This window comes from Scyliorhinus torazame, chromosome 16 (assembly GCF_047496885.1).
Source record: "Scyliorhinus torazame isolate Kashiwa2021f chromosome 16, sScyTor2.1, whole genome shotgun sequence".
NCBI classification, from domain to species: Eukaryota; Metazoa; Chordata; class Chondrichthyes; order Carcharhiniformes; family Scyliorhinidae; genus Scyliorhinus; species Scyliorhinus torazame.
In genome coordinates this window covers 160,972,429-160,985,688 of record NC_092722.1, presented here as the reverse complement: position 1 = coordinate 160,985,688, position 13,260 = coordinate 160,972,429, and the positions used below count along the sequence as shown (strand labels likewise).

At 46.3% G+C, this 13,260-nt stretch overlaps 1 long non-coding RNA gene across 2 annotated transcripts in view; it reads left to right on the top strand.

Moving 5' to 3' along the window:
• The window catches only part of LOC140393180 (uncharacterized), a 325,170-nt gene that overhangs the window by 236,970 nt on the left and 74,940 nt on the right, over nucleotides 1-13,260 (top strand). For both annotated transcript variants that reach the window (XR_011935516.1, XR_011935515.1), the window contains exon 2: nucleotides 9,483-9,649. This is a non-coding gene — a long non-coding RNA (uncharacterized lncRNA). The remainder of the gene's footprint in view (nucleotides 1-9,482; nucleotides 9,650-13,260) is intronic.

Genomic DNA, 13,260 nt, shown 5'->3' with positions numbered 1-13,260 from the left:
GGGCCAGGGTTTAGTGAACCCCAAAGTGTATCATGGAGTTCACCTGACCCACAACTTTTAATAGATTGTGGTATGAGGAGCACACGGCCCACTCTACAGGTGTGGTACAGCACGGTAGCATTGTGGATAGCAAAATTGCTTCACAGCTCTAGGGTCCCAGGTTCGATTCCGGCTTGGGTCACTGTCTGTGCGGAGTCTGCACATCCTCCCCGTGTGTGCGTGGGTTTCCTCTGGGGGCTCCGGTTTCCTCCCACAGTCCAAAGATGTGCAGGTTAGGTGGATTGGCCATGATAAATTGCCCTTAGTGTCCAAAATTGCCCTAGTGTTGGGTGGGGTTACTGGGTTTGGGGATTGGGTGGAGGTGTTGACCTTGGGGAGGGTGCTCTTTCCAAGAGCCGGTGCAGACTCGATGGGCCGAATGGCCTCCTTCTGCACTGTATATTCTATGAAATGGAAAAGGTATTTTTTAAAGCAAAACAATGCTTATTCTATTAACTCAAGTTAATCTTTTTAGAACAAACAGTGAATATCTTAGTAACCATTAATTCAAATACAACCCCCAAAGAATACAACACTAAGTAAGCTGTCCTTTTAACATCCAGAAGACTTTTTAAAAAAACCTTTAAACAGAAGCACATCAGGTTAAAGTCACCACTGAGAGCAGTTATTAGTTTTAAATCACCAAAGGATCGATTTACAGTTTTTAGATTACAGAAAGAGAGACCAATACCCCTTAACTGTGACTGCAACTATCCAGCTCTGAAAACGAAACTAAAACACACCCTGCAGCAAATGGCCTAAAACAAAAGTAAAAAGTTGACAGACAGCCCAGCTCCACCCACTCTCTGACATCACTGCACTAAAAAACACACTTTCTTAAAGGTACTCTCACTACAGATATTTATATACACACCCATTTATAAACACCCATTTCTTAAAGGTACTCTCACATTATCAAGAAATAATCAGAAACACGGATAAGAAGATTTCAATTTTTTTTTCCTGCAACAGATATGTGGCTCTCCCTTAACAGCCTTATTACTAACATAAATGAAGACAAGTCCATTGAACTTGAAATGTCACTCTTTTCAGAAGGACAACTGGCTTGCTTCAATCTTTTTTGTTTGTTTTCCAAGTCCGCTGTCTCTTGGGAAGGCAACTTTTCCATTCTCATGTTGGTTAAAGTTCATCCAAGATATCATTTCAAAAAACTGATGTCTAACAAAAGGACATTTTTGGCTGTTGCCACATGCACAGGTCATCCATGGCAAGCACCGTTCATATTTTCGGCAGTTTTAGCTAGGTGCAAGTTATAACTATGTGACAAATAACTTGCTGCCAAAACCCTTATTCTTAAGAATTTATGTTGACCTGATCTGTTGTTTTTGACTGAGGTTTATGTAAAAATATTTGATGTTATTGAGTAAACTCTGATTGGCTGAGTTAATTGTGTGATCAACTCTATCCTTGGTATTCCTAAGCTGGGCCCAATTTGCAATTACTTTTCATTGTTGTTCCTGGCACCTTATTTGTACGGCTATTCCCCCATTGCCAGCCTTTTCTTTGGTGTCCTTCCCCCTCTTCAACTCATTACCGTTTCTGCTCCCCCTTAGCAATTGCCATCTCCCCTGGTCTGGAACGGTGATTGTATGGGTGAGTGAGAGAGTTCCATTAGCCCAGAGGTCTATGTGGAAACATGTATTGAGGAAAGAGCAATCACCAAGCGTTTTGTCTGTGTGTTTATTCGTAATTCGCCTGACCAGGTCTAGGGCCTGTCCAGGTCGTGGGCTGTCACACACTCTAGCTTGGTCCCGTGGTCACAGGGGTGGGGTAATAGGACTAATTCTCTTCTCCCAGCCCAATGCTGCCAGACTTTCCAATTTCATCTTTCCATCCATTCTCTTTCCCCCACCCCTGACTCCTCTGTTCCTGCACCATCATTATTCTCCAGTCTGCTTATCAAACCCAACAAAGAATGAAATAAAATTTGAATTTATATCCATAGGACATCCATAAATGTTTCACAAGCAAAGAATTAATTACTTTTGCAATGTGATCATTGTCATGGATATCAAACCTACCCCACTTGCCACCACCCCCCCCCCCCCCCACACGCACACACACACACATCCCCACACCCACCCCCGCCACACACAAACACACATCTCTAAAAATACTGGATAATATCTAATTGAAAACACCAGCAAAAGAATCCAGGAGATGGTGGGAAAAATAATTCATGGGTGGAATTTTCCAGCCCCTCCCACTGGCAGGATATTCCGTTCCCGCCAAAGTTAATGGGGTTTGAAACACCTGACCAGATTTTACAGCCCTGCCTCATGTTGCCGAAGAGCAAACTCTTCTTCGGCGCTTAGGATGGGCTGCTCCATGACTCCCACAGCCGCTGTGCCTTATTAAATGTAAATATTCTTTCAACATAATGACCAATGTTCTTGGGGAGCATCCAGTTTAAATTGTCGCATTCCACAGCAGTGATCTGTGTTTAGACAACAATGGCTGAATTCAACCCTACTGAGCAATCAGAGAGATTTGTTTTGCCTATTTAAATTCATCACGCTGACAAAAATCAGCGCTGCTTAGCACTGTTTGTACTTTCAGCCAAGACATGATGGATTCGTTAAAATCAAAATTATACATTACAGCCGAAACAACCGACTAATAAGTATCTGTAAATGATCGATGGTGACTCCTATTCTCCGCTTCAAAAGCAACAGATTTCTGTGCAAATCAGGTAAAGGACTGGGTCGTTGTGTATAAATTAAACCTCACAAAGGTGCATCAATGAAGAAGAAGCAGAAAAGTGGAGATGACAAAGACGATATTAATACAACCAGGACAAAGCAATAGAAAAACATTTTCACCACCAAAATGATGTCTTAACTATAATAAGATCACTATATCCGTGCACATATGTATTACATATGACAGGCAGATTTATTCAATACATTTTTGCCAACGTTTTGTGCAAATTAAAATAAAGGCTGCAGAATAGAACCTTTTTTTCACTTTTGGCATTGAGTAATAACTCCATGTCAGGAGTAGCAAGGCAGGGGCAGCACGGTGGCACAGTGGTTAGCATTGCTGCCTCACAGCGCTGAGGTCGCAGGTTCGATCCCGGCTCTGGGTCACTGTCCGTGTGGAGTTTGCACATTCTCCCCGTGTTTACGTGGGTTTCGCCCCCACAACCCAACCATGTGCAGGGTAGGTGGATTGGCCACACTTTATTGCCCCTTAACTGGAAAAAATGAATTGGGTACTCTAAATTTATATTTTAAAAGGAATAGCAAGGCAAAGCTTTCTTTATTTTGATCCAACAATGTGCATTAATCCCTTCCACAGAAAAGCAGTCACTCATGGGCCAGTGGGAATCTTTCCATTTGACACAGCAGCTATCCTGTGATCCATCTGAATGAAATTGGTTTACTGTCACTAGCACAGTACTGAGGAAAGTGGGCGTTGTAGCATGGGGGCGGCCTTCACCTGAACCGTGTTGGGACCAGTGTTCTGGTCAATACCATATAACTCAGGTGGTGGAGGGGGTTAGAGGAGCTAAAATGTGAGGTGGGGTCGAGGGATCAAGTTTGGGAAAATGCGATAAATTAAATAGAGAAGGCAAGACAGAAGAGCAAGGTAGCAGTAAGGGAAATAATGATCAGAGTATGGCAAGAAGGGACCGAGTGTACAAACCTAAGAATGCCCCAGAATATAAGGCTTGAGATTCCAAAAATAGTGAAAAAACATAACTAAAGGCTGTGTATTTGAATGCCCATTGACAGCGCAAATAGAAATAAATATGTGCGATCTGATAGCCATTTATGGCTGCAGGTTGACAAAGACTAAAACCTGGATATTCAAGGTCACATGACATTTAGGAAGAACAGGAAGCTGGGAAAAGGTGGAGGGGTAGCTCTGTTAATTATGGATGGCATTGGAACAATGGAGAGAGAGGGCTTTGGTTCTGGAGGTTAAGATCCAAATTAGTTTCGGTAGAGATGAGAAATAGTAACGGTAATAAGTCATTTGTGGGAATGGTTTATTGCCCCCTAACAGTAACCACACTGTAGGACAGGGTATAAAGGAAGAAATAATGTGGGCGTGTGAGAAAGATGCAGAAATAATCATGGGTGATTTTAATCTACATATAGATTGGACAGGTCGGATTGGCAAAGGTGGCTTGGATGATGAGTTCATAGAGTGATTTCAGGTCAGGTTTTTTTAGCAGCATACTCTAGGGCCAGCTAGGAAGCAAGTTATGCTAAATCTGGTAATTTGCAATGAGTCAGGATTAATTAATTACCTCATTGTAAAGGTGCCCCAAGGTATAAATGATAATAATATGATTGAATATCACATTCAGTTTGATGGAGAGAAGAGTGGATCTAAGACTAGTGTTTAAATATAAATAAGGAAAATTATGAGATCATAAAGACAACGCGGCCTAAAGTGAAATGGGAAATTAAGTTAAGGGATAGGTCAGCTGAGTTGCAATGGCAGACATTTGAGAAGGTATTTCATAATACACAGAACAGTGCATTCCAGTGAGAAGAAAAGTCTCCAAGGGAAGGATGCACCCTCAGCAGAGAACTAAGTAAGTTAAAGATAATGGGCATGATCTATCAGCCCCATTGTCCCTGACCCGGGAGGCCACGAGGCCAGTAAATCTCGTGAGAGGCATCTCGCGTGATTTACCAGCCTCGTCACACCTCGGAAGATCTAATGAGATCTTCCAAGGTGTCGCAATCTGGATCTCACCCATTGCGGTCAGGACCCAGATTTACATATTCAAGTGTGCAGTTAGGCTCACTTGAATATGCTCGTGCCGGAGTTAACCAAGGCACTAGGTCTAACAGCCTCACCTCAGAGACCCCAATGAGAGTGTTTAGCACAGGTTTCCACAAACGTGGACCAGGCATACCGGCACGGGGAGGTGGGGCAGGGGGTTGGGAAGTCTCCCGGGAGGGGGTCTCCCAAGTGATTGGGGGGCATTGGGTGGTCAGGCTCTGGGTAGGGTACTACCCTGGCACCCCTGATGATACCTGTGCACTGTGGCACTTCCAGCCTGGCACCTTGAGTACCAGCATGGCACTGCCAGTGTGCCATGGTGTCATTGCCAGGCTGGAAGGTGCACTGCTAGGTTGGAAGTGCCAAGGTGCCTGAGTGGCATCACGCTGGAGATCGGGCCTGAGAGTGCCCTGTCCTTATGAGGTGGGTGCGGGGGGCTCGAGGACCCCCAATCGGTAACCTCGGGTGTTGGGAGGATCTGGAGGCCACGATGGGGGTGTTTAGATTAGGTTGGTGGAACGGGTGGACAAGTGGCAGGTGAAATTTAACGTAGAGAAGTATGAAAGTGATTTGCTTTGATAGGAAGAACACAGCGAACCAACATAAAATGAAGGGTAAAATTCTGAAGGAGCAGACGGACCTGGGTGTATAAAGTACATAAATCATTGATGGTGGCTGGACAGGTAGAGAGCCCGGTTAACAAGATATATGGTACACAAGGCTTTATAAATAGGTGCAGAGGACAGCAAGGACGTTGTTTAAACTTGTATACAATGCTGGTTTGGCCTCAACTGGAATATTGCTCCAGTTCTGGGCACCACACTTTTGAAAAAATGTGAAGGCATCCGAGAGGATGTGGAAGAGATCCGCGAAATCAATTCCAGGGATGATAGACTTGTGTTACTGAGGTAGACAGGAGAAGCTAATACTGTTCTCGAAGAAGAGACGGTTGAGAGGAGATCTGATCAAGGTATTTAAAATCATGAAAGGTTTGGACAGGTAGATAGGGAAAAATTGTTCCCCTTGGTGGTAGGACCGAGAACAAGTGGACACAGATTTAAGGAAATTGGCAAAAGGACAAATGGCGACACGAGGAATGACCTGTTTATGCAGCGAGTCATTAAGATTTGGAGTGAACTGTCTGAGGGAAAATTCAATTTCGGGATTCAAAGGGGAGTAGAATCATTATCTGAAAAGGAAAAATCTACAAGACTGCAGGCAAAAGAGGCACTATGTAAATTGCTCCTGCAGGGGGCCAGCACAGACCTGACAGGCCAAATGGCCTCCTTCTGTGCTATAACTATTCTATGATTCTATGGTTTCATAGCTGCGGATCTACTGTAAGGTCGCAGTGAAGCTGTCACATGTTCCATTGGTTCTGGATACAAAGAGAAATTTCACCACAAATGGCCTGAGGATCAACCTGTAAGTTGTTGCACAGCCTTGCAGACTGAGCTGCACTTAGATTTGACTCCAAGTATTCTTCTTTTCAGAGACGTGCCATGGGTTTTGGTTCACTCAGAAATCTGTCTCTCAAATCAATTAACTTGAGGAATAATGCTTAGGGCACAGATTTGATTAAACTTTGGCATAGTTTTCTGTGACGGTGTGCCCTGCCCTGATGCCTGGTTTGTTGTATGTGCTGGCTGTGTTTTCCCTCTCTTCTGCCGCCATATTTAGACATCTTGCATTTTAAAGCAGCATTCTAATTACCAGCTGGCAATTTTGGATTACACAGGATTTACCCCAATCACTATAATAATAATAATAACCTTTATTGTCACAAGTAGGCTTACATTAACACTGCAATGAAGTTACTGTGAAAATATCCTAGTCGCCATTCTCCAGTGCCTATTCGGGTACACAAAGGAAGAATTTAAAATGTCCAATTCACCTAACAAGCACACCTTTTGAGACTTGTGGGAGGAAACCGGAGCACCCGGAGGAAACCCATGCAGACACGAGGAGAACGTGCAGATTCCGCACTGACAGTGACCCAAGCCGGGAATCGAACACGGGACCCTGGCGCTGTGAAGCAATAGTGTTAACCACTATTGGACATGTGCGTGAGTTCGACTCAGAAAGCAGCCTCACTGGTCAGAAATTGAACGTAAATCCCAGCGCTGAACCTTCTGTCCCATTCCCTACACCTTATACACCCTTCACAATTCTTCCCCTGAAGTCACGGCTGACAATTATAAGAAACCCAGCAGAAATTCAGGGCCACAGTGTTTTAGGTGTTAGACAGTTCTTCTGCAAGTTACTGAGGGAGAGGATAGATTCAACAACTGCATTCAACAGGAGATAAAGATTGTAGAGCTGCCCTTAGCACAGGCTGGGGCAGGTCTGAGCACACTACAGTCTGATCTTACTGGCGTCAACTATTTTTACAGGTAGCTGAAAAAGGCAGTGGCTGCATCCATGATTTTGGAAATGTATTTGAAAGCATATTAAGTCATCAGTAAAAGACCCACAAATGTTTAAAAAGGAGTCAACAAGCATTATTTTCATTTGAAGGGCCTAAAGGGTGGATTCTTATAATAATTGTGTCACCAAACCCTTTTTACAGTTAAAATAATATGCATCGAGAGTTGAACAAAGAACTTAGTAAGATATTTAAAAGGTCAAACTGCTGTCATAAACAATTTACCTTGATTGATGTTTCTGCACTGCAAGTATCTCTCCAATGTACAAAGAATCTTTATGTCAGCAAAGGTGTGTATACCCATAGGCAGAGATTAACAGGAAAGAACCTGCCTTGCTGTCTGCACATATCTTGGCCTGAATGCCTAGGCATGTGCCTGAAGCTGAAACTTTGTAAATCTGAAAGGAGCTGTTTCAGAGTTGGAGCATTTTAACATCTCAAGATTAATTTTATTAAAAAAACATTCCCCTGACCTTTCTTCCTCTTTCCTGGTCTATGTGTAGTTGAGAGGGAGAGTCAATAACATTTTTACACTTTGAATGATCGCAATCAAAGTGTTTATGAAAAAGGTAGACTTTTTAAAGCAGGATTGTTAATTCAGGGGATTGCCTGACAGGTAGGATTAGCATTGCACAGTGACCTCGAGGCTCTTGAGCATGAACTCAGTCCCGTCCTATGGGACACAAACGTCTTCTTTCTGTTGGCTGTACAGGTTCTGGTGCTGGTCTTTACCAGTTCCTGCTAGGCATGGGCTCAAAGCACAAAGATTCCATTAGTTTGGCATCAAATGCACCTGAGTACAAAGTGCATTAGCAAATGTTTTTCTGGCGATTTATACCACAGTACATTGTTGGGACAGAGTTAGAAAGAGCTTCACTGAATCCGACCATGCTATCAGCGTGTTGCTAATGGTTTGTAACCAAAAGACAGGACAGTGTTTCTTTTGGGTCTTGGAAGCCCTAAAACATGCTCTACAGGCAAAAGTAGGCCAAAGGCTCATTGCAGATTCTGAACTCGCAGGTATGTCATTCTGACTTTGTGACTGTAAATTTCCAGCATTTATCATTTCCCCCCCTCTTGTATCGGTACAGTATTCTCTCATCTCGATCAGCGGGAAAATTGAAGGGAAAAAATAAATTATTCTATGTTGCACATAATCAATAGCCTGTTAAATAATAATGAAGACAAAAATAAGTCATAGATTTAGAATCATAAAATACCGCAAACGCATTTAATTAGGAAGACCTGCAAGGCATTCAAACCAAAAGGTGCATCTTCTCTTCCTTTTATATTAACATCCTCAGTTGAAGATGGCAATGCCTGCGGACATTTGCACAGTTACTAAAACTATCTGCAGGTGTGGTTCATCAGTGAGAAGTTTCCACCAGATCACCCGTTCAAAACTGGCAAAATTATGCCCTTTGAGTGAAGCCCAGTGTCGTTAGAGGCTCAGAAAACTGAATTTAGGTATCCTTGTTGAGAATTTAATACTGCGCCGTAGCTGTATGACCACAAAGTGAACTTGATTTGACATCTGACAGCTAGACACCTTAACATGTCTGAGTCTGAAGAAAAATGATACATCTTTTAATTTTCAACTTTAAAGCATATTTTGAGGGGAAGGGAGTCAGCCCTAACTGATTACTAAGCTGACCTTTTTTGTTTCTGCATTGGTAACAGGTTTACAATAGCTCGCACATCACAGACCGAACATATATATGAATGTGGCTCGTCCAAATGTTTTCCATTTTTCATTCTTGCTACATTAAACAAAGAGTAAAGGTAGAAAGATTCAGACAAATTAAACTCCCCAAAATTCCTGATAACTAAAACTACCATTGTCACAGCACCCTTTGTTGCACATTACTGTGATTCTTGAAAGTATGTGACCAGAACTACGCATAATGCTCTAAAAGAGATCTGCCCAATGCCTTACACCAGTGATGGGCAACCTGGGCTAGTGAGTGGGCCACATGAGTGGCCCTCCTTCATCTCATGGGCCACAAGATTCAAATCGTGCACGCTCACTAACCGTGACCCTTGAATAAGATTAAATACATTTAATACACGCTGCATATTTCATAACAAGTTATAGAAAATGCTCAATCATTCATGTATGAATAGAACTGTTGTCAACTTCAAATGGGAAAAAGAAAATAAATATTTACGGTTGATTGGATGCAGAGGGACCGCGCAGCTCCCACGGTCAATGTTGTGTGCAATCAGCCTGCTTCATGTGCCCCTTGCTTTACAGACTTCAGTTATACCGGTAGGAAATAAGCTATATGGATGGAAACCAGCAGAATGTGGCAACCCTCCACGTGGGCAACAGTCAATAAAATGTCTCGTGGGCCGCACGCTGAATCCTGATGAGCTGCATGTGGTCCCTGGGCTGGAGGTTTCCCACCACTACCTTACACGGTAATAATATTGACTTATTTGATGCTGGAACATGATACCTTATTTATCTTTTGTAATGCAGCCAAGCGCGATGTTGGTGTACTTACAGATTTATTTATTACAACCCTTTCCCCTCATTCCTGATCATTGCAATGTACCATTGTCCTATTTAGCAGATATTCTCCTTTTCAGATCCCATACTATTTTACACTTATTCATATGAAATTGAATCTGCTACTGGCCAGCTCAGTGTTTTAAATCTATCTTAATCTATTCTGTTGGTTCATTATTTGGCTTGCGTCCTATTGTGTGATCTGCAAAGTTGGGAGATGTTGCTCAATATAATTCCATCCAAGCCATTTGTGATGAACGGTTACTGCCTTATCATCGTGTCAGGTGATGTCCCCTTTAAGACCGGGCTTGTAACCCTGGGGACTCCGCCTCTGGCTCCGCCCATCTGGGAGTCATACACAAGGGCTGCTTCATGGTCTGTAACAGTCAGCTCTCGTCTCTAGCTCTAGCATAGTTATTAGTCTAATAAAGCCTTCTTTACAGTTCAATCTCTAAGCGTCATTATTGAGGGTACCTCAATTTATTAGACTAAACTAGATTCAGGATGGACGCAGGCCTAAAACCAGAGAAGCTCAATCTGGAAGCACGAATGCCGGAGGCGAAGGAAATTTTTTAATACTGGCTGCGGTGCTTCGAGGCCTACCTGGACTCCGCAGAGACTCCCATCCTGGGGCCACACAAGCTGCGTCTACTCCACGCCCGGGTGAGTCACAGAATCTCCGCCACGCTCGAAAAGGCGACGACTTATGAGGAAGCGATCAAGTTGCTCCGCAAACCCATCAATGAGGTGTATGCTCGCCATCTGCTCTCTACCTGCCGGCAGCGCTCGGGGGAACCGCTCGAGAGTTTGTTGAAAAACTCACCGCGCTTGCCAGGGACTGTGACCATCAGGATGTGACAGGGGAAGTCCATATGAACCTGCACATCAGGGATGCTTTCGTGTCCGGCATCCGCTCGACCTACATCCAGCAACGGCTGCTCGAAAACGGGGCAAACGACCTCCAGGAGACGCTAACGCTCGCCTCCTCGCTGGAGGTGGCCTGACTTAACTTGGGTACGTACCCCACGGACTCTGCCAGTCCCCCCCGGACTTCCTCAGACTCAACCGTATTACAGGCCTGCGCCACGCGGCGACCCACTCACCATGGGGGCACACCATACTACTTCTGCGGGCAGGGCCAGCACCCACGCCCACGCTGCCCAACCCGCTCCACGATCTGCAGCGACTGCGGGAAGAAAGGGCACTTTGCGAGGGTCTGCCTGGCCAGACCCAGGGGCCAGAAAAACAAAGAACAGCCGACCCGAAAATCAGGCTCTCGGACCCGCAGGCCTCGCAATGCTGCTGCACACCGACCCGACACGCCCTCTTCTGATGCGTCATCAGCCTCGTGCGAATCATGGGAGCGGCCATCTTGCCGGCGGCCATCTTCTCGACCTGGCACGCGCAGTCAACGGCGGTGGCCATTTTATGAGTCCGACTCGGCTGAGGACTCAGACTACCCGCGACTGGGTGCGATCACCCTCGATCAAACTCGTCCAAAACACCTGCAGAACTCCATGATGCAGGTCCAGGTCAACGGGCACGACACTGCATGCCTCTTCGACTCCGGGAGCACGGAGAGCTTTATCCATCCTGAAACGGTAAGGCGCTGCTCCCTACGCACCCATCCCGCATCCCAAACCATAGCCCTCACATCTGGGTCCCACTCGGTACAAATCACGGGGTACTGTATTGCGGATCTCTCGATCCAGGGTGCCAAATACACCCGTTTCAAATTTTATATCCTCCCTCACCTCTGTGCCCCCCCTGCTGCTCGGACTGGATTTCCAGTGCAGCCCCCGAAGCCTGACACTGAAGTTTGGCGCACCCTTGCCCCCCCTCACGGTGTGCTGCCTTGCGACACTGAAAGTCGCACCCCACTCGCTATTCGCTAACCTCACTCCTGACTGTAAGCCCGTCGCCACCAGGAGCCGGCGCTACAGTGCCCAAGATATGGCTTTTATCAAGTCAGAGGTTCAGCGTTTACTGGGAGAGGGGGTCATCGAGGCTAGCAACAGCCCTTGGAGAGCGCAAGTGGTGGTAGTCCGGTCCGGGGAGAAGAAACGGATGGTCGTGGATTATCACCAGACCATAAACCGATTCACGCAGCTTGATGCGTACCCCCTTCCTCGCATCGCGGAAATGGTAAATCGGATCACCCAATACCAAGTCTTTTCCACGGTCGACCTCAAATCTGCCTACCACCAGCTCCCCATCCGACCAAAAGACCGCCCCTATACTGCCTTCGAAGCAGCCGGCCGGCTCTTCCACTTCCTCAGGGTCCCCTTTGGTGTCACAAATGGGGTCTCCGCCTTTCAAAGGACGATGGACCAAATGGTGGACCAGTACGGTTTGCGGGCTACATACCTGTACTTGGACAATGTCACCATCTGCGGCCATGATCAGCAGGACCATGACGCTAACCTCAAAAAGTTCCTCCAGACCGCCCGAGCCCTTAACCTGACCTATAACGAGGGCAAATGCGTTTTCCACACCACCCGGCTGGCCATCCTCGGCTATATCGTGGAAGACGGGGTCCTAGGTCCCGACCCTGACCGTATGCACCCCCTTAAGGAACTCCCTCCCCCCCCAGCCTCAAGGCACTCAAACGGTGCTTGGGGCTTTTCTCCTATTATGCCCAGTGGGTCCCCAAGTATGTGGACAAAGCCCGCCCACTCCTAAAGACCACCACTTTTCCCCTCTCGGCTGAGGCCCAATTGGCCTTCAACCGCATCAAGGCTGAAATCATCAAGGCCACCATGCACGTGGTGGACGAAACCATCCCTTTCCAGGTAGAGAGCGATGCATCAGACATTGCCCTGGCTGCTACCCTCAATCAGGCAGGCAGACCAGTAGCGTTCTTCTCCCGAACCCTCACCGCCTCCGAGGTTCGACACTCTGCAGTCGAAAAGGAGGCACAAGCCATTGTGGAGGCTGTATGGCGCTGGAGACACTACCTAGCCGGTAGGAGGTTTACCCTTGTCACCGACCAACGGTCGGTCGCCTAGATGTTCGATAACACGCAACGGGGCAAAATAAAAAACGATAAAATTTTGAGGTGGAGGATCGAACTCTCCACCTACTCGTACGATATCAAGTATCGTCCAGGGGAGCTCAACGAGCCCCCAGATGCCCTGTCCCGCGGCACATGCGCCAACGCGCAGGAGGACCGCCTGAAAGCCATCCACAATGACCTCTGCCACCCGGGGGTTACCCGGCTCGTCCATTTCATCAAGTCCCGCAACCTACCTTACTCAACCAAGGAGGTCAAGGCCATGGTCAGGGCCTGCCAAGTCTGTGCGGAGTGCAAACCGCACTTCTACCGGCCAGACAAGGTTCAGCTCGTGAAGGCCTCGGGCCCCTTTGAGCAACTGAGCGTGGACTTCAAGGGGCCCCTCCCGTCCACCAACCGTTATGCCTATTTCCTCACCGTGATCGATGAGTTCTCCCGTTTCCCATTCGCCATTCCCTGCCCCGACATGACCTCAGCCACAGTGATTAAGGCACTGCACAGCATCTT